This window comes from Heterocephalus glaber, unplaced genomic scaffold, assembly GCF_053883595.1.
Source record: "Heterocephalus glaber isolate CG9 unplaced genomic scaffold, H.glaber_assembly_v1.0 deba00001523, whole genome shotgun sequence".
Taxonomy (NCBI): Eukaryota; Metazoa; Chordata; class Mammalia; order Rodentia; family Bathyergidae; genus Heterocephalus; species Heterocephalus glaber.
Genome location: NW_028258327.1, coordinates 2,408,436 through 2,432,184, shown reverse-complemented (window position 1 = coordinate 2,432,184; position 23,749 = coordinate 2,408,436). Strand labels below are relative to the sequence as shown.

Here is a 23,749-nt window from a genome sequence, read left to right as displayed (position 1 = left end):
TGTTGGGGGTAAATATTGCCTGCTGCTGGATATCACTGTGCTTATGGTGAGGCGTAGTAGCCATCTTGCAACCATGTGAGAGAACTAAATTGATGGGTCCAGTTTACAAAACAGAAAGATGCTAAGAACTTACATGTCTGCTATTTAGACCACTGAATCAACCAATCTGGAGCTGCCCCACCTCTGGATTTTCTGTTATCTGAGATCATAAATCTTCACTATGTATGCCACTTGGAGTTGGGGTTTTCTGTCACTTGATTAAACATTTCCAAACTGGTCCATATGGATTAGTTCTCTTTGTAACCTCTTCTTTGCCTAACCAGCAACATTTTAAGTATTCTTAGCATAATTTAATTGCTATTCAGGGATCTTGAATAGGTGAATTTTAGCTTTCATCAGTGACATATTTAAATTTCTCCTAATGTTTCATGTTTTACCTTGTCAATCTACCTTAAGAAAGTGATCTTATCAAAGATATCTGGTTACTACACCATGGGGCACTAATTATTTTCATCAGGTCGTGGAAACAGCAACATGAGACTACAGAATAACCAAATACCCATTTTGACCAAAGACTCTTTCCTCCTATTTAAAAAAATAAAGAGAAAGAAAAAGGAGTTATACATAGCTTTCTAATTGTTATTTCTATTTTTTTATAAACTTTCATTACAGCAACTCCTTGAAGCCTATTTGGCATTCACAGCTTAATTTCTTAGCTTTGACTTAACATTATTCTCTTAATCTCACTAATCCTCTAAGGAAGGTGAACATAACAATGAACTTCATATAAACATATTTTATTAAATTCTGAAATGATTAAATTATATATACATAAAACAAAATATAAATTAACACATTGAATTTACATAACTTCTGTCCAAATTCTGAATTTTAAACCATCTTTTCATCAGGATACCTCTTCCAAATGTCCATGTGAGCTTTATCAAGACAAGTGTCAGAATTCATAAAATCAACCAGAGTAAGTGAAAGTCCTGTGTTAATTACAAATCATAACACAAGTCAAGGTTAATTATAATTAGATTTTAAATTTTTTGCTTAAGGATGCTAAGCTTATTTAGTCTGGAATATATTAAAATAAAAACAAAATTCTTACATGTGAAAGATAAAACAGAATACTACAACTCCCAGGGGCGAGGGACTACTACCCAGCAATATTTAAACATTACCTATTCATCTCAAAAGTGACAAAAATAAGCAGTTTGAATGTAAATTATTATCAGGACATTTGGTTCTTAAATGAGAAAAGTAAGGCCATAATTTCTTAAGCACCCCTGGGCAATAAGGACTTTTTTGTTTGTTTGTTTGTTTGTTTAAATCTAAATGGGAAGAAGCTCAGATGCCAGCATTCATTCCTGGAGTTTATAGCCAATTTGGTCATACCAGGGCTTTGCTAGGACTTTTTCATTCATATAATTCAATTCTAAAAGGAGGTCTCCAGAACAAAACTCTGAGCTTAAATCAAAGGCAAATGGTTTCAAACACACCCTCATATGCTTCCTATCTCACAAGTTCCTTCTAAGAAAAAATATTGAAGATGGTATTAGAACTGGCTTTAGACATGAGTCTAAGGATGTGACAGAGAACAGTTTTACCCAGGCTACAGAGTGGGCATGAGATTAGTAAGCAGTCTTCTGTAGAACTAAATGGAGATATTCCTAAAATAATAAAGGAAACTCCTTTCTTTTAGGAAAATTTAAAGGAATTTTGATAATTGTACTTAGTTCAAAAATATAAACATTCAAGGGATCTGGGTGGGGGGTACCCTGTATACAGGTTCCTATTTCCATTTTTGAAAGTTAAAAATTATCACAAAATGAAATTTTCAGAACATCTTAATGTTTAAAAATTATTACTATTTTGGCATGAAAATTAATTCAATTGTCTAAAACGCATTACTTTCTGAGAAGGGTCACAGTAGTTAAGAATTATTGGGTTGGGAAAATGTTTGGTAAGTGGTCTATCATCTCACTTCTCTTCTCGGTTCTCTGTGGTTTTTGAAGACATCAATCTCCATAGATAGATATTTATTTTCACAAAGCTGAATTCCACATAGAAGAAATTCTTAAAAACTTCATGGACATAAGCCAGAGTTTGATTAGTATTTGAAATCTGACTTCAATATATTGCTCCTATACTTGGTAGTTTATCAGTTCCTGTCAAATTACTCCATAATATTTCTACATTTGTGGTTCCTTAAAAATAAATCACAAAATTTACAGCTACAATGGACTAGAACCACACTCAATGGCTTCTCATAGCTCATGATTGTAATTAGAGATCACCCTATATTGCCAGGAATGTGAAGGGACCCATCTAAGGCTACAAAGTGCTACTACCCATCACACAACAGAACACACCTGCAAATTACAAAGATGGTACCTAGAATGAACCATTTTTTTAAAAAAAAAGACATTCTTATAATAATTGGGAAGAGATAAATGTGGAACACCCACCAAAAGGTATGTATCTGTATTGGTCAGCTTTTCTGTTGCTAAGACACAATACCCAGCATCCACAACTTAAAGGAAAATGGGTTCAATTTACTTACAGTTTCAGGAGATTCAGTCCATGAACAGCAGGCTCCAAGGCAGAAACTTCATGGTGTGCCAGAGCAGAGTATCTTAGTTCATGGTGCCTGGGAAATAGATCAGAGAAACAGTGCCAGAAAGGAAGGAACAAGAGACCAGATATAATATCCAAGGCCACGCCTCCATAACCCAGACCCACCCGGGAACGTGCTTTACTTATCTGTCAGGATTTCTTACTCCAAGGAAGTTGACATATCAGGATTAATAGGCACACACACTATCATTAGTTCCTTAAGTGTAATAAAACATTTCCATTGTATTTATTTTTAGATGATATATGCTAAAGCATTTAGGACTTTACAACCAATTACTAATTTTGACATGGTATAACGTGTATATGCATAAATATGTTTAAAGGCAAAGATACAGAAAATATAACAGGATGCTAATAATTATTTTACTTAGGTGAAATACACATGGGTATTCTAATTCTCTGTATGTGTGAAAATCTATTTGCAGCACTGCCCTTCTTCAAAAGCCACAATAGCTCTCTCAAAGATTTTACTGAGGGCCTAGTTTAGTCTAGAGCCTTATTACCTCTTTTTAAATGTACAATTCTTAATGAAATTTTTCTGTTTTTCTAGAATACAACAGATTAGAAGCAGAACATTAAAAGAGGAAGAAACAGACATTAGAGACAATCATGATCAATTAAATAAAGATTTATAAAGTGCTTACCTAGGCTCATCAATGGTCATAATATGATCCTGGCCCTAAAGGTTATTCTTCAAAATATGAATAGATAAGAAAACTGTAGAATAGCCATAGAATAGAATATTATTCAACACTTAAAAATAAATGAACAACCAAGCCACTAAAAAGTACAAAGGAAAAAAAAACAACAAAGCAATCTTAAGTACATATTGTTTAGTGAAAGGAATCAAGGTGAAAAGCTACATACTGTATGATTCTAACTATAAGACACTGAAAAAGCCAAAACTAAAGGAACAATGTTATTAACCATTGGCAAGGGTCTGTGGCAAAGGATGAGAGAGGGATAAACTGGTGAAACACAGGGGAATTTTAGAGTAATGGAACTATTTTGTAGGGTACTATAATGGTGGACACAGGACATTATACATTTATCTAAACCTATAAAACTGCACAAATGTGAGCCTGAATGAAAACAATGGACTTTTGTTAATAATAATATGTCAATATTGGTTCAATTTTAACAAATTTACCACCCTAATGCAAGTTAGGTATTAATGCAAGATGTTATTAAGAGGGCAAACTGTGAAGCAGGAGGAATAGAAGAAGTATAAGGGAATACTCTGTACAATCTGCTTAATTTTCTGTAAATCAAAACTGCTCTTAAAAATGCAGTATTAATTTTTAAATTTTATTTTACATGTACTACATATTTTCAACAAATGCCAACTAAATAGGTTCTGTTGGAATAGAAATCTATTCCTCACAGGTAAGTCTTTTGTCTGCATTAAACTATCTTTTTATGAATTGTCAATCACTTTTAGATATGCTCAAATAATGAGCACACAAATTATGGGTAGGCCCTGAGCAGAGTTTCAAAAAGTGTGGTCCTCAAGCCACCTGCACCACAGTCATTTGGATGCTTGTTAAAAATCATATCCCTACTAAATCAGAACCTCAAGGAGTGAGCAATCTGCATTTATAACAAGTTCCCCAAGGGCTATGATGCACGAGAAGTGTGAGAAGCACTAAATTAACAGTATGAAGGATACTTAAGGAATACTCCTTTTTTTACCACTTATAAAAGCCAAACAACTAAAACATACCAGCTGCCCAGTAATAGACAGCAGGTTTTTCTTCATCTCTTGCACAAAAGGACAATCAGTGACTTACTTTACCATTTCAGAAATTCCAGCCATAAGGACTAAATTCTCCAGAGTCATTTTATTATCTAACACCATGTTAAGGAAATGCTGTTTTTTTCAAAAAAGAAATAACTAACTGATGAAGTCTAAAATGACATGACCCTTTTGTATCATTTTTTAATTGAAGCCACACAAATCATAGTTTTAACACAAGGTTAAAGAGGAAGCTTTCTGATGCTTTATGACTTCTTATTCCCCAAATTGAATAAACATTTTTTCAATCAAATTTTCAGATAACACTGTCAATTTCTTTTCTCCCCCCAAGAAATTAATTTCTATGAAATAATTTTGTCTTGACCTTTTCAGGAAGATATAATTTTACAACATCTATATCAAAGAAGGTCACCATGTCGGAACACAGGGGAGCCTCGTGGCAAGGCCTTGGAACAATCACAGAGTAGACCTGATCAATCCTTGTTGTCATTATTTCTTTCAGAGTCTTCACTTTGCCCTTTAGTGATCCTGGCAATTCACCTTTAAGCTGTATGGCACTGTTATTACCTCAATTTATCTAGTGGTCAAACTTCAAATGATCTCAACCATTTGAAACATAGAAGAGACATGTGTTTTTCAAATCTTTGCTTTATACTTCTGTGTCCTTTCCCTCCCCTATCTCGACATTTATAGTCCTTCTTTAGTGGAAATGATCTGATGTTAGCCATTTAGACTGTAAGAAAATGCTGCTTTTCCATCCCCACCACCACAACAAAGAAGACAACTAAAGCAATTGCAGATAGCACCCAGTCCTTGTTTCTACTTACCTGGAATATTACCCCTGGCTCATGTCCACTTGTTTCCTGTGGGGATGTGGCACAGGAATGTCTGGAGAGAACATCTACAACTTGTTGGAGCTTAAATTTGTAAAATGTGTTGATTCTCCTCCTTCTACAATAAAACTGTATCAGAACAAAAAAAAAAAAAGAAAGAAAATGCTACTTAAAGTTGTGTGCACCAGAATTACATGCAGGGCTTGTAAAAGCACAGACTGCTGTGCCACCTCTAGAGTGTGTGATTTAACTATCTGAGGTGGAGTCTGAGAGTTTGTATTTCTAATAAGTTCCCAGAAGACACCAATGCTGCTGGTCTAGGGACAACATATGAAAAATCTCTGATATGAGGCAACTTTCTATCTCTTTTGGTACTTGTTCCAGGTAATGTTGTGACTGGCATTGTACTTTATATAAATTTTTCCAAGATTTATTACTATAATCTTACTATACCTAAAAGGTATAGTAAGATGATGTAAATTGATTACTCCTTTTGACAGAGGGCAGGGCAACTACACAATTATTTTTCTATTCCTAGAGAAGACCACACAACAGAAATCTCAAGTTAGCATTATGACAATCCTGGCCATTTAGTATGTACCAAATCATAACCAGTCAAGTCATCTGTCCCTGGCTTAAGCATTTCTATTTCATTTCTATTTCCTTGCCTCATAGGCTTAACAAATCTGTTGGACTTGGACTCATTCCATGAATAGTTGCCTCTTCCCACCAAGAAACCATGCCTCCCACTGCCACCTGCAGAAGCCCACCTTTCTGACCTCGGTCATGGGTCTTCTCCATCTTGTTTCCCCAAGGATCTGAGGAGTTCCAGCCCAACATTTTCACGGGCTCCTCAGTGTCTAAGGTAAATCTCTTTCTCGAGATTTCCCCTGGCATGTGTTTGGAGAAGGATGTTTAACCTCTTTAAACTAAAGAATGCGGAGGGTAAGGTGAGGCAGGAGCCTCTCTGGGAACTGGATAAGTGAAAGCACCCCCTCAGTATAGTCCACAAGAGAAAAGGAAGGTTCTTAGACACAAGGGTATACTGTTGAAAAAATAGCAGGTACTGGTTTCTTTGATTATCTCTGACATTTTCTTTAAGTAAAGTGCAGTCCAGAATGGTTCTTACAGGAGTGGCACACTCTGATGAACAATGTTGCACTAGGAACAGGAAGTAAGAGTCCGGAAGACTGCCAGCAGCCAGAGTGCAGACTGTTTCTTCACCAGAAGAGGGCAGCAGACCACGTCACAAGAGGTCCACAGACCAACAGCAGTTCCACCATAAACCCAGGTCTGTACATCTTGGTAACTAGGCAGACTTTCCTTCCATGTTAGTAAACCTCTTGGCCAAGCATTGTATGAGAAAAAAGCACAAGACTTCGCATCTGAAAAGAGATTCCAGCACTGTCCAGCTGTTTGACTTGACCAACCACCCCGAGCCTACATTTTCTCACTAGTAAAATGAAAGAAAAAAATAAATACCCATAGCAATTGCATCTGGCTTATCAACTTTATAGATCTGCTATGGGGGCCAATAAATAAAAGGAAAAATTTCTACACACAAACTTTAGTTATTTCCCAGGTTGTGAACAAAAGAATATTAATATCAAAAGCCACCTCAGCAATTCATGACACAAGATCCAATGCCCAAGAATTCTTTAACCTTGCCATGTCTTGTGGAAAGACACTTTAGACTCCAGCCCACAGATCAAAGGGGATTTCTAGAATAGGGGTCCATTCAGAAAGGACCAAATCCCCACTGGGTAATTAATGGTAGCCAATCCCAGATATTTGAGAGACACTGGCAAAAGAGAAGTCAGGAGCCACAGTACGGGGAAATATTTAACAGAAAATTCAAATCTAAGGCTGTCTTTCCAAAACAATTATTGGAAAACTGCAGAACCTGGGCCAGGGATTTAGCTCAGTGCTTCCATTGCCTGCCTCCCAAGTGCAAGGTCTGGAGTTTGATCCCCAGTACCAAACAAAACAAAACAAAACTGCAGAACCTGTCATCCCAGGAAACTTCAGGGAAAATATTACTTAGCTTATATGATTGCATCTTTCACAGCACCTACAGGAGCACTGCCGGGCGCTACCAGCCAGACGTTAAGAACTCCAGTAGTTATAGTATGCCTTTGTGAACTTGCTCTGCTTAACTTATGTTGAAAGAGATTCAAAATTAAAATGCCAAAATTAAAGATCACAAATTCTTGTCTATAGAACAGACTTTCAAATGATTTCATTCTATTTTAATGTGACAGGCTATTAATTGCTATCGGTGTATACAATTTTGATTTTAGGCAACTAATATTTCTCTTTCCTCCAAGCCCCAGTCAACATTCTCCTTTCTGCTGGGGAAATTTCTCTAACTAATCTTCCTCTATTTGCTGCACAGGTTTATTCAAATTGACACCTGAAAATTAATTTGCACATACTATTATACAAAAACAATCCTAGAAGGAAGTACCAAGTGATCTATCCCATTTGAATTAAAAGTCTAAATTCTAATTTTCAGTATCTCTTATGGATTATATAAATAGGAACACTTTAGGGGCAGCTCAGATGAACTAAGATAATTTTTCCATCCTTTAAATTATTTTCTCAACATACCTGTGCTGGTTACTTTTAAATCTGCTTCATCTGTTCCTTAAAATCTGGCTAAAAATTATAAATAGTGCCTTTTTTTAATTAAATTCTTTCATTGGTACATTGTAGGTATACAGCACAATTACATTTCTCATTGGGAATTGTACCTTTACATAATGCATCTTGGTTCTTATTTTTTCCCCATTCCTAGCCCTCCTTTCACCCCCTCCACCCTTCCCTATTTATAAAGACTTTATTTCCATTCTTACCATTTCTCATCATTTTTCCTTTCCCTTCTTTCCTTTCCCCTGCCCCTCCCACTATCCCTACCCCTTTGGATCTTTTCTTCCTATTTTACATTATCGATTATTCATTCTAATCATTGGTACATTTTAGGTATACAATATAATGACATTCATCATTGGAAATTTGCACCTTTACATAGTCTCTCTTGGTTCTTGTTTTTCACCTTTGCCCAGCCCTCCCCCAACCCCTCCAGTCCTCCCTATTTCCAAAGATTTTGTTCCTATTTTTCCATTTTCTCATATTCATCCCATTCCCTTCTATCCTTTCCCCTAGCCCTCCCACTTCCTTCCCCTTTGCCCCTTTTCTTCCCATTTCACATTACCTATTATACATTTAGTTCTTATTTACACATTCAGTTTCTCAAACCAGAGAAACTATTCGGTATTTATACATGTGTGTCCTATTTATTTCACTTAAGAGTATTGGCTCAATGTGCATCCACTTAGCTATAAATGTCTCTAATTTCTCATTTTTTATGGCTGAGTAGTACTCCATTTTACTAAAAAACCACATTTTCTTTATCCAGTCTCCAGTTGATGGGCATTTGGGCTGTTTCCAAGTTTTAGCTATTACAAACTGTGCTGCTATGAACATGGGTGCACATATATCACTGTGGTATGATTCTTTTAATTCTTTGGGGAAGATCCCCAGCAGTGGAATAGTGGGGTCAAATGGGACTTCCAGTCCTAGTTCTCTGAGGTATCTCCATACTGATTTCCACAGTGGTTGCACCAGTCTACACTCCCAGCAGCAGAGGAGTAGGGTTCCTCTTTCCCCACAGCCCCGCCAGCATTTGTTATTGGTTGATTTCATGATAGCAGCCATTCTTTCTGGAGTGAGCTGGAATCTCAGCACTGTTTTCATTTGCATCTCTTGAATGACCAGTGATGTTGAACACTTTTTCATGTATTTATTTGCTATTTCTACTTCTTTGTCTGAGAAATGTCTGTTCATTTCAGCTGCCCATTTTTGGATTGGGTCTTTAAATTTGGGAGGTCTGATCTTTTGAAGTTCTTTATAGATTGGAGATAGTAGACCTTTGTCTGAGGAAGAGCAGGTGAAGATTTTTTCCCACATTGTGGGTTGTCTCTTCACACTGCTGGTGGTTTCTCTTGCTGTGCAGAAGCCTTTTAATAAGAAGAGATCCCATTTGTTGATTGTTTGTGCTAGTTCACGGGCAACTGAGGTTTTGTTCATAAAATCTTTTCCTACACCGATGTCTTCAAGGGTTCTACCTAACCTCTGTTCCAACTGGTTCAGAGTTTCAATTTTAATATTTAGATCTTTAACCCATTTTGATTTTAGTTTAGCGCATGATGAGAGATACAGGTCTAGTTTTAATCTTTGGCAAGTTGAAGCCCAATTTGTCCAGCACCATTTATTAAAGAGGCTATCTTTCCTCCAGTGAGGGTGTTTGGCTCCTTTATCAAAGATGAGATGACTCAGTGTGTCTGGCATTGTTTATGCATCTTCTAATCTGTTCCACTGGTCTTCAGGCCTCTTTTTTTGCCAGTACCATGCTGTTTTTATCACAGTAGCTTTGTAGTAGAGTTGCAGGTTGGGGATTGTGATACCCCCTGCCATGTCTCTGTTACCTAGAATTGTTTTTGATATTCTGGGTCTCTTCTTGTTCCAAATGAATTTTTGGATTGTTTTCTTGAGGTCTATGAAGTATGCTGCTGGGATTGCAATTGGAATTGCATTAAATCTATATAGCAGTTTTGGAAGTACAGCCATTTTCACTATATTGATCCTTCCTACCCAGGAGCAGGGGATGTCTGTCCATTTTCTGATATCATCTTCAATCTCTCTTTTCAGAGTGCCATAGTTTTCAGAGAAAAGGTCTTTGATTTCTTTCGTTAGGATGATTCCTAGGTATTTCAGTTTTTTTGGATGCTATTGTGAAAGGAATTATTTGCCCTATTTCTCTCTCAGTGAGTCTGTCATTGGTGTAGAGGAAAGCTATTGATTTTTGTGTGTTGACCTTGTAACTAGCTACTTGACTGAATTTGGTTATTAAGTCTAGAAGACTTTTGGTGGAGTTCTTGGGGTCTTCTATATAGAGGATCATGTCATCTGCAAATAATGACAATTTGACTTCTTCATTACCTATCTTTATTCCTTTTATTTCTTTCTCTTGTCTAATTGCCATGGCTAATGTTTCCAGAACTATATTGAACAAGAGTGGTGATAGTGGACATCCTTGTCTTGTTCCTGATTTGAGTGTGAAGGATTTCAGTTTTTGACCATTGAGTATGATATTGGCTGTTGGTTTTTCATAGATGGCTTCTATCAGTTTGAGGTACAGACCATCTATTCCAATTTTTTGTAGGGTTTTTATCATAAATGCATGTTGGATTTTGTCAAATGCTTTTTCTGCATCTATGGAGATAATCATATGGGTTTTGTCCTTGGCTCTATTGATAGAGTGTATTACATTGATTGATTTGCGTATATTGAACCATCCCTGCATCCCTGGGAGGAATCCTGCTTGATCAGGGTGCATGATTTTCTTGGTGATCTTCTGCATTCTGTTTTCCCTTATCTTATTAAGGATTTTTGCATCTATGTTCATTAGTGAGATTGGCCTATAGTTCTCTTTTTCAATTGGGTCTTTCTCTGCTTTGGGGATCAAGGTGATGCTTGCTTCCAGGAATGAATTTGGGAGTATTGCTTCCCTTTCAATTTTATTGAAGAGTTTCAACAGTAGTGGCAGTAGTTCCTCTCTAAATGTCTTGTAGAATGCAGCAGTGAAGCCATCAGGGCCTGGGCTTTTCTTAGTTGATAAGTTTTTAATTACATTTTCAATTTCATTGCTTGATATTGGGTTGTTCAGAATTTTTAAGTCTTCTTCATTCAACTCTGGTAATTCATATGTATCTAGGAATCTGTCCATTTCTTTTGTGTTGTCCATCTTATTGGCGTATAGGTTCTGGAAGTAGGTATTGATGATCCTCTGGATTTCTGCTGGGTCCATTGTAATTTCACCCTTTTCATTCCTAATTGCATGGATTTGGGCCTTTTCTTTCCTTTCTCTGACAAGGTTGGCTAAGGTTTGTCAATTTTGTTGATTCTTTTGAAGAACCAACTCTTGACTTCATTGATTTTTTGTATCGTTCTCTTAGTCTCCATTGCATTGATTTCTCCTCTGATCTTTATAATTTCCTCCCTTGTATGAGCTTTGGGATTGTCCTGCTCTTCTTTTTCTAGAAGCTTGAGGTACAGCATCAGGTTGTTTAATTGGGCTTGTTCTGGTTTCCTAATATGTGTATTCACTGCTATGAATTTCCCTCGTAAGACTGCTTTCATTGTGTCCCATAGATTCCAATATGTTGTATTGTCATTGTCATTTAATTGAAGGAACTGTCTGATTTCTTCTTTAATTTCCTCTGTGACCCATTGGTTATTCAGAAGTGTGTTGTTCAATTTCCATGTGTTTATGAAATTTTTTGAGTTTCTTTTCCTATGGATCTCCAATTTCATCGCACTATGGTCTGATAATATACAGGGGATAACTTCAGTTCCTTTGCATTTACTTAAACATGTTCTATGTGTGAGTATGTGGTCTATTTTGGAGAATGACCCATGTGCAGCTGAGAAGAATGTGTATTCTGATTTTGTGGGGTGGAAGACTCTGTAAATATCTGTTAAGTTCATTTGTTCAAGAGTTCGATTGAGTTCCAGTATTTCATTACTTATTTTTAGTCTAGTTGATCTATCTATTTGTGACAATGGGGTGTTGAGGTCCCCCACTACAATTGTATTAGTGCATATATGACTTTTCATGTCTGTTAGTATTTGTTTTATATAGTTGGGTGCACTAGTGTTTGGTGCATAGATATTTATGATTGTCATCTCTTCCTCTTGGATTCTTCCCTTTACAAGGATGTAGTGTCCTTCTTCATCTCTCTTAATCAGTGTTGGTTTGAAATCTACTTGATCTGCAAAGAGGATAGCTACTTCTGCTTTTTTTCAGGTTCCTGTCACATGGAGTATTGTTTTCCACCCTTTAACTTTCAGTCTATGAGTTTCCTTTTGAATTAAGTGTGTTTCTTGGATGCAGCATATTGTTGGATTTTGCTTCTTGACCCATTCTGCTAGTCTATTTCTTTTGATTGGTGAATTGAGACCATTAACATTGATGGTTATAACTGAAACGTATTGACTTGTCATTGCCATGACTTTTTCTTTTTGTTGGGTTCTCCCCCTTTACATTTAATTTCTTGTCATGCCAGATGGGTTCATTCTGCTGGGTTTCCTGGGGTTGTGATCCTCATTGTCTTTTCCTAGGGTATTGTCTAAAATTGTTTGGAGTGCTGGTTTGGTATTCATAAAGTTCCTGAGGTGCTCTTTATCATGAAAGCATCTCATTTCTCCATCCATTTTGAAAGATAGTTTTGCAGGGTACATCAATCTGGGTTGGAGGCTGTTTTCCTTTAGGGCTTGAAATACATCACTCCAAGTTCTTCTTGCCTTGAGGGTTTGCATTGAGAAGTCTGCTGTGATTCTGATGGGCTTTCCTTTGTATGTGATTTGTTTCTTTTCTCTCACTGCTTGTAGAATTTTGTTCTTCTGTTGGATTTCTGGAATCCTAACTTTTATATGCCTATGTGTAGATTTTTTTGATCAAGGGTAGCTGGAGTCCTATATGCCTCACTTATCTGTATGTGAAGTTCTCTTCCTCTCCTTGACATCTTTCTGGCATCACTTCTGTGAAGAGGTTTTTTTATGTCATCTGTACTCTCTCCTGTTTCTTCATTGAGCCCAGTCTTATGTTATTCTTCTTTGCATCATGTAGCAGCTGCTGGATTGATTTCTCATGTTCCCTTATAATTTTGAAGCAATTTTTCTTTTCCTGGTCACTAATTGCAATCTTATCTTCTATATCTGAAATTCTGTCCTCACATTGGCTCATTCTGCTGTGTAGACTTTCAATGGAGTTTTTCATGTCCTGGAAATCTATTTGCATCTGTTTTATGGATTCCATTTGTTTCTTATGTTGGGATTCCATCATGTTCCTGAGCTCCTCTCTAGATTTATTAATCATGTCTTGCACTAGGGGCACAATTTCTCCTGTTATCTGAGAAATTATTTCTGATTTCATTTTTTCCAGATCCCCTTTCGTTGCCAGTTCAGTGGGTCCAGGTGGTTGAGTATCAGAGTGTTGCATCTGATTTCCCTTTGGGGTTGCTGTAGGTGATCTGGAAATCTGGTTTTGAGACTTATTTACATGTTTTCTCATTTTGACTGGGGTGGGGGCCTGTTAGCGCCTGCACAGATTACCTCCTCTGAACTGGGAGAGGTGGGACAGGGCCCGGAAGCAGCGGTAGGGATGGTGGCCCAAAAGCCCTTTCCTCTGGACCAGGAGCAGTGGGATGGTGGATCAGAAGCCCCTACCTCTGGGCCTGGAGCAGCGGGACTCAATACCTTGGTCTGGTGGTCTGGTGTCCTCTGCATCTTTGTAGTGTGGAACCAGGTGGCTGCCTGTCTGCAGCTGGGTGATTCGGCGTATTCTGCACGACTTGGGACCTCGGCAGGGCGGCACAGACCCGCCTGTCTACAGTGGGCTGATTCGGCATGTTCCGTGCGACTGAGAAATAGTGCCTTTTTAAGTGAGAAGAAAGATATCACCACTGAATTTTTCCTCAAAGAACTTGTTAATATGTGACTAAATTAAAGCAATCTTTGGAATAGTCTTTTCTAGACAAGTCTGGGGAACTTTCTAAAATGTAACAATTATGTATTGGAATTTTTTAAAGCCAATGTGTGTTGTTTTGAGAAAGAATCTCACTCTGGCTGGCCCTGAACTCACTATATAGCCCAGACTGGCCTGGAGATCTTCCTTGCCTTGCCTTTGCAGTGCTGGAATTACAAGTGTGTGCCACTACATCCAGCTAAAGCTACTGTATATTTGAGACCAATATAAGAGGTATGATTGAAACATGAAGTGAATGCTTAAATTTTTTTTTAAAAAACTTACTACAATAAAAGACGCAGTGCCATTAACCTTCCTTAAAACAATTACCCTATTGTTCTTGCCACTTTCTGAAGCAGTTCTGGAAGTGTTCTTTTGTGTTTCTTTCATTGTGCTGCCTTGATGTCCTGATTTGATTCAAAACACTTATCTTTCATGCTCATTTTGACTTCAGGGAAGAGCCAGATATCCTTCCCCCATGCTAAAGCCAGTGATTCGGGTGGGTGAGGATGCACCGTAATGTTTTTATGAGGCTGCCTTTCTGTTGGATGGCACTCAGCAGAAGCATTCTCCATACTTTTTTATCAACCCTCACAAAGGCACTCACAAAAGATGACTTCCTGAACTGCTTCAAAAAGTGGCAAGGTCCATGGGATATATGAGTTCAACGCAAGGGGGAATAGTTGTGGTAGAATAAGGCCATTGTGTCTTTTACTGCAATAAAGTTTTTAATTTAAATATTCACCTTATGTTTTAATCACACTTCATGGCTTTCTTTTAAATGCACATGGTATGGTGCCATTCACTGACACTATGTATCCCCTGCCCTCCAGGTACATGATAGCACCACATTTACCTGCCCGTGCAGTTGGGTGGAGCCAAGTGAATTGCTTTGGCCAATGAAATGAGAGAGGAAGTGAATGACTGTCCTGTTCCCTTCTCCTACCACAAGGTACAGCACGGTATCACATAATGGAGGCCCCACCCACCTGGCCCTGAGCGGGGCAATCATGAATCAGTCACCACTTAGATAGACACCTGGTGCTGATGACCAACAGACAATAAATCTGTGTTGTTTTAAGCTACTGGAATGTCAGGGTTGTTTACACCACAACATAATCCATCCTATCCTGATTGACCCATTTTAGAAAATCTTACCTCTGCACTGCTCTCAACACAGGTCTCTATGACTGGCAAGGTCAGGAAATGTATCACAGGACAGAAAGGAATACAGTTCTTGAAAAGTGGTGGGAAATTATAGAAAACAGCCACACTGTCAGAGTCAAGATATACCAAGGCTCAAAATGAAGCTCTGATAATACCCTTGATTAAACAGAGATATTTCTTAAACTCTCTCAACCCTCCTTTCCTTCACCATAAAATAAGAACAATATATACCTTTCTTAAATAAGGACCTACATGCAAAACACCTTTCACATAATAAATTCTCATATCACTGCTGCTACTATCACCTGTTATTATGGAGAAGATTCTGACAATGGGTGGTGCAGGAGCAAAACAAACATTTCCACTGTTCATCTTGAAAAATGTTATATTAAGCATTACCACTTATATTTTCTAGTTAAACTACAAGCCCTGTACTGGAAATATAAATTTTATTAATAGCAGTACTGGCATTTTATGAATGCAGAAAGTAATGAATATATAGATGCTAGTACACAGAGTCAATGATAGAGAGCGAATTATTTATTTACTCGATTTATGAAATTGTGACCTTGAAACTCTTATGCAAAAAACCATTTATCCCAATTTGTAAAGTACATGAAACTAGCAACAGAAGTGGTAATGTAGATAATGGATAACACAAGAAGAATTAGAATGGTTTTTAAAGCACCATTTGTCTACTTTCTTCTCATTATGCCTATTTTAAAAGGTGAAGTATATTCCTGTCCCCAAAAATTAAAATTCCTCACCTCAATAAATCTGGTGTTGTACAATGAGATATACTGCCTTCCTCCACAAGTTCTAAAAGGTTTTCTAAACCTTGGGGTAATCAGAGAAGAATTTCTTAATAAAAATTCAATTTGTAAGATTTAGATATTATTTACTTCTTGATTGTAGAGTAATTTGTGAGCCTTGCCCAACATGGCTACAAAACTTCTTCCTCTGGCAATGGAATTAAAATTGATTAGATCTTTTTACAGAATAACACATGGGTAGATCCAATTTTTTTTTCTCTCAAGTCTCACTTATCACCTCACTATTTACTTTCTGTCAGAATAATCCTAGCATGCCAGCCACTGAGCAAAACATATATTTATCTTTGTTAAGTAAATGATTCTGTACATAATAGATTCCTTCTGATAACACCAAATCCACACGGGCAGAGAAAGGTAACTCAAGTTTATCCATCTCTTTCACCTTTGTCAAAGATTTGCTGACACAAATCCTTGCTTCTCATTTGCACTGAGGACTCCTTTCCTTATTTTGTATTTCCAGAGCTAATAGATCTATGTTGGAATCACTCAGGACCTACTTACACCCTCAAAGCCAGAAAAGATGCATCCACCCAGCACATCCCTGCCTGCTGGTTACAGCAGCCAGGTGGAGCCACTGGCTCTTTCCACTGAGCTGTGTTTCATGGAGCACTGGCAAGACAACATAGTCCACATGGACACTGCAGTGAAGAAACAGCCCATTATGTTCTCCACAGCGTTATCAGTTTAGGTAATAAATACTTGGGCAGAGGCCCTTGTTCCCAGGAGGGAGTCACTGCTGCTGTGGATGGGAGGCACCGGCACATGAGGATCTGCACTGGGATTCCGGATTGTGATGCCCCCGAATGACCTCCCTGGCCGACTGTTAATCATTCAGCCAAACTTCAACTGGGGAAAATATAACAACAAAAACACTCAAATTTCACAGCACATTTTAAGACAATGTCAAGCAGCACCTACAGGCCCAATAACAGAAAGGATATTTCAAAGTGGAAAACTGTCTTTAATCTCTCTGGGAATAGGACAGAGAGGGCTCTAATAGAAACTGCCTAGAACCCACCCCCCTCAACCCCCAGTGCTTCAGGCTTACAGTTACCAAGCATTGTGTGGAAATTGGTTAGATAATCTGCATCTCCTTTGGGCCACATGCTGGGAATCTGGTTGTAATCATAGTTGTTATTAATCAGAGCTGGACTTTGGCTGATGGCATATGAAGTAACATAAGGATGTGGGCTTTTGTAGGCAATTGTACATAGTTCACTGGCTTCACTCTCAGATACTCACACAGTGCTCATTAGAACAGTACAGCAGCTGCCCTGGAAAGGAACATCCATCCTAAACAGTTATGAGATAGGCCAACATGATGGTAGCCAGAGAAGTGAATTCCAAAATAACAGATGTTTAACTGTCATAGGTTCAGAAAAGCAAAGTAAATGAGAAACATAAGCATGAATCCCAAGTTTAAAAGGTCTTGCCCATGAAGCAGATGCTCAGAAAACACAAAATGCCATAAAGCCACCTTCCTAAGAAGATAGTCAACAAAAAGTCTTTACCCGGAATGCTAAAGATCAGACCCAACACCAGTTTGGTCCTAGGCTAGAACAGACAAAGATCACAGGTTAGAATGACATGGCTTAGAAGCCTTTGGTAAGAAATGATAAAAGTGTGTTTTGAAAATAAGTGATCCAAATAAAATTGTGCCTCCTCCTGCTTTAGAGCCAGCTACACTATAGAGATGTTTGTAAAAATGAACAAAAGGGACTGGAGGTATAGCTCAGTGGTAGAGAACATGCTTAGCATTCCTGGGGCCTTGGACTCCATCCATAGCACAAAAAGAATAAAATAAATAAATACAAACAGAAGCTGAACACTGGATCATTAATGAAGATTTTCATAAAGGGGAGCTGGTTGGAAAGCAGCAGGTGCATAAATTATAATACACAGCACACAACAAAACTTTCTAAAAATCTTTGTTACTTATCCCTGCCTACCCTACCCAAGGCCTACCTCTTGGCACAGATGCACCTACTCTCATTTTCTGTCCCTTCAAATCTTCCAGCATTACTTGGCTGTACCTCGCAATAAACGGTCAGCTTCTTTTCTTTATTGCTCAGGTAGTTTCAGGCTCTTTCTTATGTTCAGTGATTAAATCTCTGTGGCTTCTTCTTTTTACCATTTCCCATATCCTCAGATGGATATAGTAGTTCTGAAAAGAATCCCAGTTCCTGATGAATCAAAAGAGGGAAGTTTCTAATAAATTACACTTTGAATATTAGTATTTCTCTGTATACACAAATACGCACATACACACGAGGATACACCATAGTTATAGCTTTCGGAGAAACCGAAGTCATTAGAATATCTGCTTATGAAATGATGCTATCTACCCCACACATCTCACAACATCTATTCATTCCCATAGCCATGTCAAAATTCTGGTTAGTATTTGGCTGTATTCATTTCATATTGCTGCTGAGAAAAATTACTAGAAAGCTAGTGGCCTCAAGTAACACAAACTCTCTTTCAGTTCTGAAGGTCAGAACTCTGAATGCATCTCGAGGAGCTAATATATCCAGGTGTTGGCAGAGCTTGTTCTTTCCAGGAGCTCCAGGTGAGAATCTGTTTCTTGCCACTTCTAGAGGCAGTGGACTGTCCTTGGCTGGTTGTGGCCTCACTCCAATCTCTTCCTTCTTCCACTGTTACATCTGCTAATCCTCACTCTGATCTCATGCCTCTCTCATGTAAGGACCTTATGATTACATCAAACCCACCTGCACAACCCAGGATATAATCCTTAAAATCTCAACATCCTTACTTGTATCTACAAATTCCCCCTTGCTATGTAAGCAACATTCACAACTTCTAGAGATTAGTTTGTGGACTAGCCTGTGACCTCATTATTCAGCCTACCAAACTAGCTCTTGGATATTATAAACTTCATTTTAAAAAATCAGTACAAATTCAATGAGAGAGAATTGCAAAGTGAAATTGCCAGACTTGCAAAAGATGAATAAATTCATACTCAACAAAAGTTATGGTTGAGAATTGCTAAAATTATGAGCAAAGTCACTGACAAATGAGGGTCCTGCAGAGATAAAATTCTTTACACTAGAAAAAAATAGAAAATTAGCAAGGATAATAACAGCTGGGCACAAGAAAGCAAAAATTATTTAAATACCACCTGATTAAAGGAGAGTCTTGGGAAAAGTGATGAAGTCCTCAAGTTTTTGCTTATATTGCAAAAAATGTGAAATAAATATATGTAATCATGTAACTGTCTTCAAAATTTTTTTATTAAAAATGAGTCAATCTTGACTCATTTATTCTGAACTTATAATTATGTTAACTTTATTATTAACTTTATTATTAACTTATATTATGTTAACTTTATTCTCTTTTTAGAACTTATTTTCATTATTTTTGTTTCATTTTTCAAGATAAATAACCAGGGCTGGGGATTTAGCTCAGTGGTTCCACCGCCTGTCCTGCAGGTGCAAGGACCTGAGTTCGATCCCCAGTACCAAAAAAAAAAATAATATAATGTAAGATAAATAATTTAAATATGTTTCACTATTTACTATAAAGTTTTGGCCCCTATTCTAAGTGAATTCATTTTAAGTGGCTGTCTTCTAATAACAGCCCTAGAAAAAGCGTGAGGAGTGGGGGAATTCTCCAATCAAGATCTAAATAAGTACCTCAAAATAAGAGTCAGGCAAGAGATAGCTGAATGGGGAGCTGCGGAGAATGAGAGCAGATGTCACCCTGAGCTGAGCTCCTTTCCCTACCTGAGACAAAGATTTTCCCCACAACTGAGTTTTCTGCCTGAAACTTCATCTATAAGGGGAAAAAAATCACCAGCCTGGTAAACTTTATACTACAAAGAGATCACAAATATCATAAGATCACCTGGGAACGTTGTTAAACTTAAACATCTTTGCATGCCACAATAGTGGGTGCTTGCTCTTCTCTGTCATCAAGGGATAGTGACACTGAGTAGATTTGTAGACAGTGACTGGATCAGAAAGATCAAGTGTATAAGGGGGAACATCTGGCCCGTGACCTCTCTTAAGACTTGTCAATTTTGTGACCTTGAAGAATGAGGAATGTTTTCAACCTTTCAAAAAATATCTGCTTCTTCTGTAAAGTGACCATAGTATTAGTATTTGCCTCAGATAGTTGTTGACATCAAGAAGGGTCACCTTAAAATTCAGGTGAAAAGCTAGTAAATCTAAAAATTGAAGATGTCCATTCAATGCCATTCCAATAAAGGCACCAACAAGAACATCTGGAATAAAACAAGCTAGTTCTAAAGTTAATATGGAAAAAAAGCTTGCAAGGGTAGTCAAGACTATTCTAAGAGACTAATGAGAAGGCGAGCCCAAAAAAAGAGAAAAAGATAACTATAAAGCTATGCTCAGTAAAACAGTACAGTACTGTTCCTGAAAGGACAAAATAATAGAGAAGAACAGTCTTGAAATTGACTCACATATATACAGGAACTTAAGATATGATAAAAAGTGTCTTTCCAACTTAATAGGTATAAGATGGATTGTCCAATAAAAGTTGTCAGAATAACTGAGGAGCTGTCTAGAGGGAAATATATTTCTTTTTTTTTTTTGAGGGAAATATATTTCTACCTCTTACCTTTCACAAAAATATAGACAGATAAATAATTTCAAAATACAAAATGAAACTATTCAAATTCCTAAAATGAAATATAGAAGACATTTTTACAATCTCAGTTTAGGGTGGTCTTGAAACTACTTCAAAACTGTAAATTAAAATAATAAACTGACACATTGGTGCCCTCACAGCCCAGACCTTATATGTGTGCCCCCAGAAGCTCTGTCGTGTGGCGTGGTCCAGAGGAAGGGTCTTGCTAAGTTGCCCAGTTTGGTCCTGAACCAGGACCACCCACGATGCTGCCACCAATGGCTTGGGCCCCGGGTCCCCCAAGCTCCATGGCTGCTCTGAGACCTCCCCTGGAAGAACCGGCAGCACCCCAAGAGCTGGGCCTAGGCCTTGGGTTGGGCCTGAAAGAGAAGGAAGAGGCAGTGGTGGCAGCGGCAGCTGGGCTGGAGGAGGCTAGTGCTGCAGTGGCTGTGGGAGCAGAAGGTGCTCCCGCTGGCCCTGTAGTCATTGGGCCCAGCCCGCCACTGGCCCTGGTCATGCCATTACCAGTCATTACCTGGTCATGCCCCTGCCCCTACCACTGGAGGTAGTACTGGCCTGCTGCCCCATGGTGCATTCCTGAGCTCTTGTCCCTGCCTCCACAACCCTGGCCCCCTCGCCCTGAGCCACTCCCTGGCCTCATGGCTCTTGAGGTGCCAGAGCCCATGGGTAACGACAAGAAGGGAAGCTGGAGAAATTGAAATGCTGCATTCGCACGGCAGCCGGAAGCAGCTGGGAGGATCCTAGCCTGTTGGAGTGGGATGCTGAACACTTCTAAATCTTCTTGGAGATCTGGGCAATGAGGTGAATGACGACATCTTGGCACGCACCTTCATCCGCTTCCCATCCTTCCTTAAGGCTAAGGTGATCCGCGACAAGTGCACAGGCAAGGTCAAGGACTATGGATGGCTTCGTCAGCTTCAAGGACCCCAGTGACTATGTGCGCGCCATACGTGAGAGGAATGGGAAGTACATGGGTTCACGTCCCACCAAGCTCTGCAAGAGTACATGGAAGAACCAGAACCTGGGCGTGGTCCAAAAGAAGCAGAAGGAAAAGAAGATGGGCCTGAGATACGGTCTATGGCTGGGCACCGGCTCTCGCCCAGCCGGGTGCTGGCTTCTCCCCACAGCTGTCTTTGGAAAACCCCAACTGTCCACCCACCCACCTTGAAAAAGTTTCAATAAATTTATATACATTTCCACCCCCCACCACCAAAATGGAATCAAGGAACCTGAAGATGAAAAATTCCTCATCGGTTTAGCTCTTTTTTATTATTATTTGACTACTCATTTAAGTGGGATAAATGTGTCAAGGTGAAAGTCAATTTTTTTGTGTTATATATTTCAATACAATGTACAATACTGTGTACAATACCATGTATAATACAGTGTACAAAATGGAGGGGGGAAGCGCAAGTTCTTAAGTTTGATCCCCAGTACCAAAAAAAAAAAATGGAGGGGGGAATGAGGAAAAAGGGCGGGATGTACCATGTGCAGGTGCAAATTCCCTATGATGAGTGCTAGCATTATGTATGCCTAAAATGTACCAATAAATGTTTTCCTATAAAAAATAAAAATAAACTGCCTATATAACAATCTTTAATTTCTTTTTCTCTCTTTCTTTCTTTGGGTCTTGCTATATAGTTTAGGCTGGCCTTGAACTCACTGTGTAACCCAGGCTGGTCTGGAACTCAAGATGATCCTCCTGCCTCAGCTTCCTGAGTGCTATTATAGGAATGTGGCACCACTCCCAGTTTACAATATTTAATTTCTGCATGGAAAGAAATCACAAAATAGCCCCGTGGTTTTTTTCTAGTCATTTTATGTGCCTGAAGTATTTTCACTTCCTATTCTCTTGCCTGAATATGTTCTTTTTCTGGCTTACAAATAACAAACAGGAAAAAATGTTTGTAATATGTGTGAATATTCCCACATATCAATAAGAAAATAACAAATTCTAAGAAAAAAATGGGCACAAATTGTAACTCACAGAACATGAAATATAAATGGCTTTCCAACATATTGGAAGGTAGTCACCTTTCCTCAGAAGTGAAACTCAAATAACATAAAATTCTACTTCTTAACTATCAGATTTGGTTTTAAAAATTGATGATATAGTATATTAGGCAAGTGAAACAAGTACTTACATACAATGCTGGCGGGACTATAATCCCATCTCTTAGAACATCCTATTAGCAGGTAAATTTGGGATTATCTATCAAAAATACATATTTTATACATAAATTCCACTTGCATCAATACCAAATATCTGTGAAAACTTCATCTATACATATTCTGATTTTAATATAGCCTATAAAAATACTCACATGTATATACAAAAAGTGTATAAAAAATTAAGTACAATATTTGGTAATTAAAGCAATCAGATATAAATTAAAATTGAAGACTACCTAGGTGATAGCACATAGATACACTGAAATAATCCACCATCATTAATAGCAGTGAGTAGCTCTAGGTGTGTTGAATGGGCTCCAAGTTACATTGTTATGTGAAACAAATCAAAGTACTGAACAGAACATGCGGTATCCCACTGTGTGTGTGTGTGAGTGTGTGATACACTGTAGGATAAAGGAAAGTGGAAAACGTTTGTACTTTTTATAATTTTTACCATGTTCATATGTTATCTACTACAAGAAGTTAAGAAAGAAAAAACAGTCAAGTAAGGGCTGGAAATTTTGGGGCAGATTATCTGTGATTTACAGTTTCCAGCACCACTGAGCCTTGCTGTTGACATGGATGATGAAGAACTTTGCTCTAAAAGTCATGGAGTCTGAAATCCAGTCGGAGGCAGCAGAATGCAGTGCAAATGCACCGGGAGCATTTGAAGTAAGAAAACCTAGTTTCAGTTTCCAGTTCCTGGTCTCAAAAGCAGTGTGATCTTGGAAGAGACACTCATGTGTTTGAACCTCAGTTTTTTTCAGCTATCAATAGAAATAAATACAATAGGTTTTGGGGTGAGGTTACAATTGGCTAATATAATTGAAAGTACCACCTAAACTTAAAGGGACATAAACATGCTAGTAAATATCTGACTAATTTCTAAGAATTTAGTGTCATGTAAACTTAGAGACATAAAAAAACTAGTTAATTTCTAATTTGTAAGAAGTTAGAAATCCAATGGCCTGCATAGAAGAAAATAATTTGAAAGATCTTAATGAAGGCCATTTGATAATGAGGATTAATTAGAAAAAACCTCTGCTACAACAGACAGATGTTCAATGTTCCCAAGTAAAAGGCACTATTCACACACATGTCTAAAAAAGCATCAGGTATGGAACAC

At 38.1% G+C, this 23,749-nt stretch overlaps 1 pseudogene; it reads left to right on the top strand.

The window, feature by feature from the left end:
* The window catches only part of LOC101725872 (RNA-binding protein 42 pseudogene), a 95,927-nt pseudogene extending 74,308 nt beyond the window's left edge, over nt 1-21,619 (top strand).
* The last annotated feature ends 2,130 nt before the right edge of the window (nt 21,620-23,749 follow it).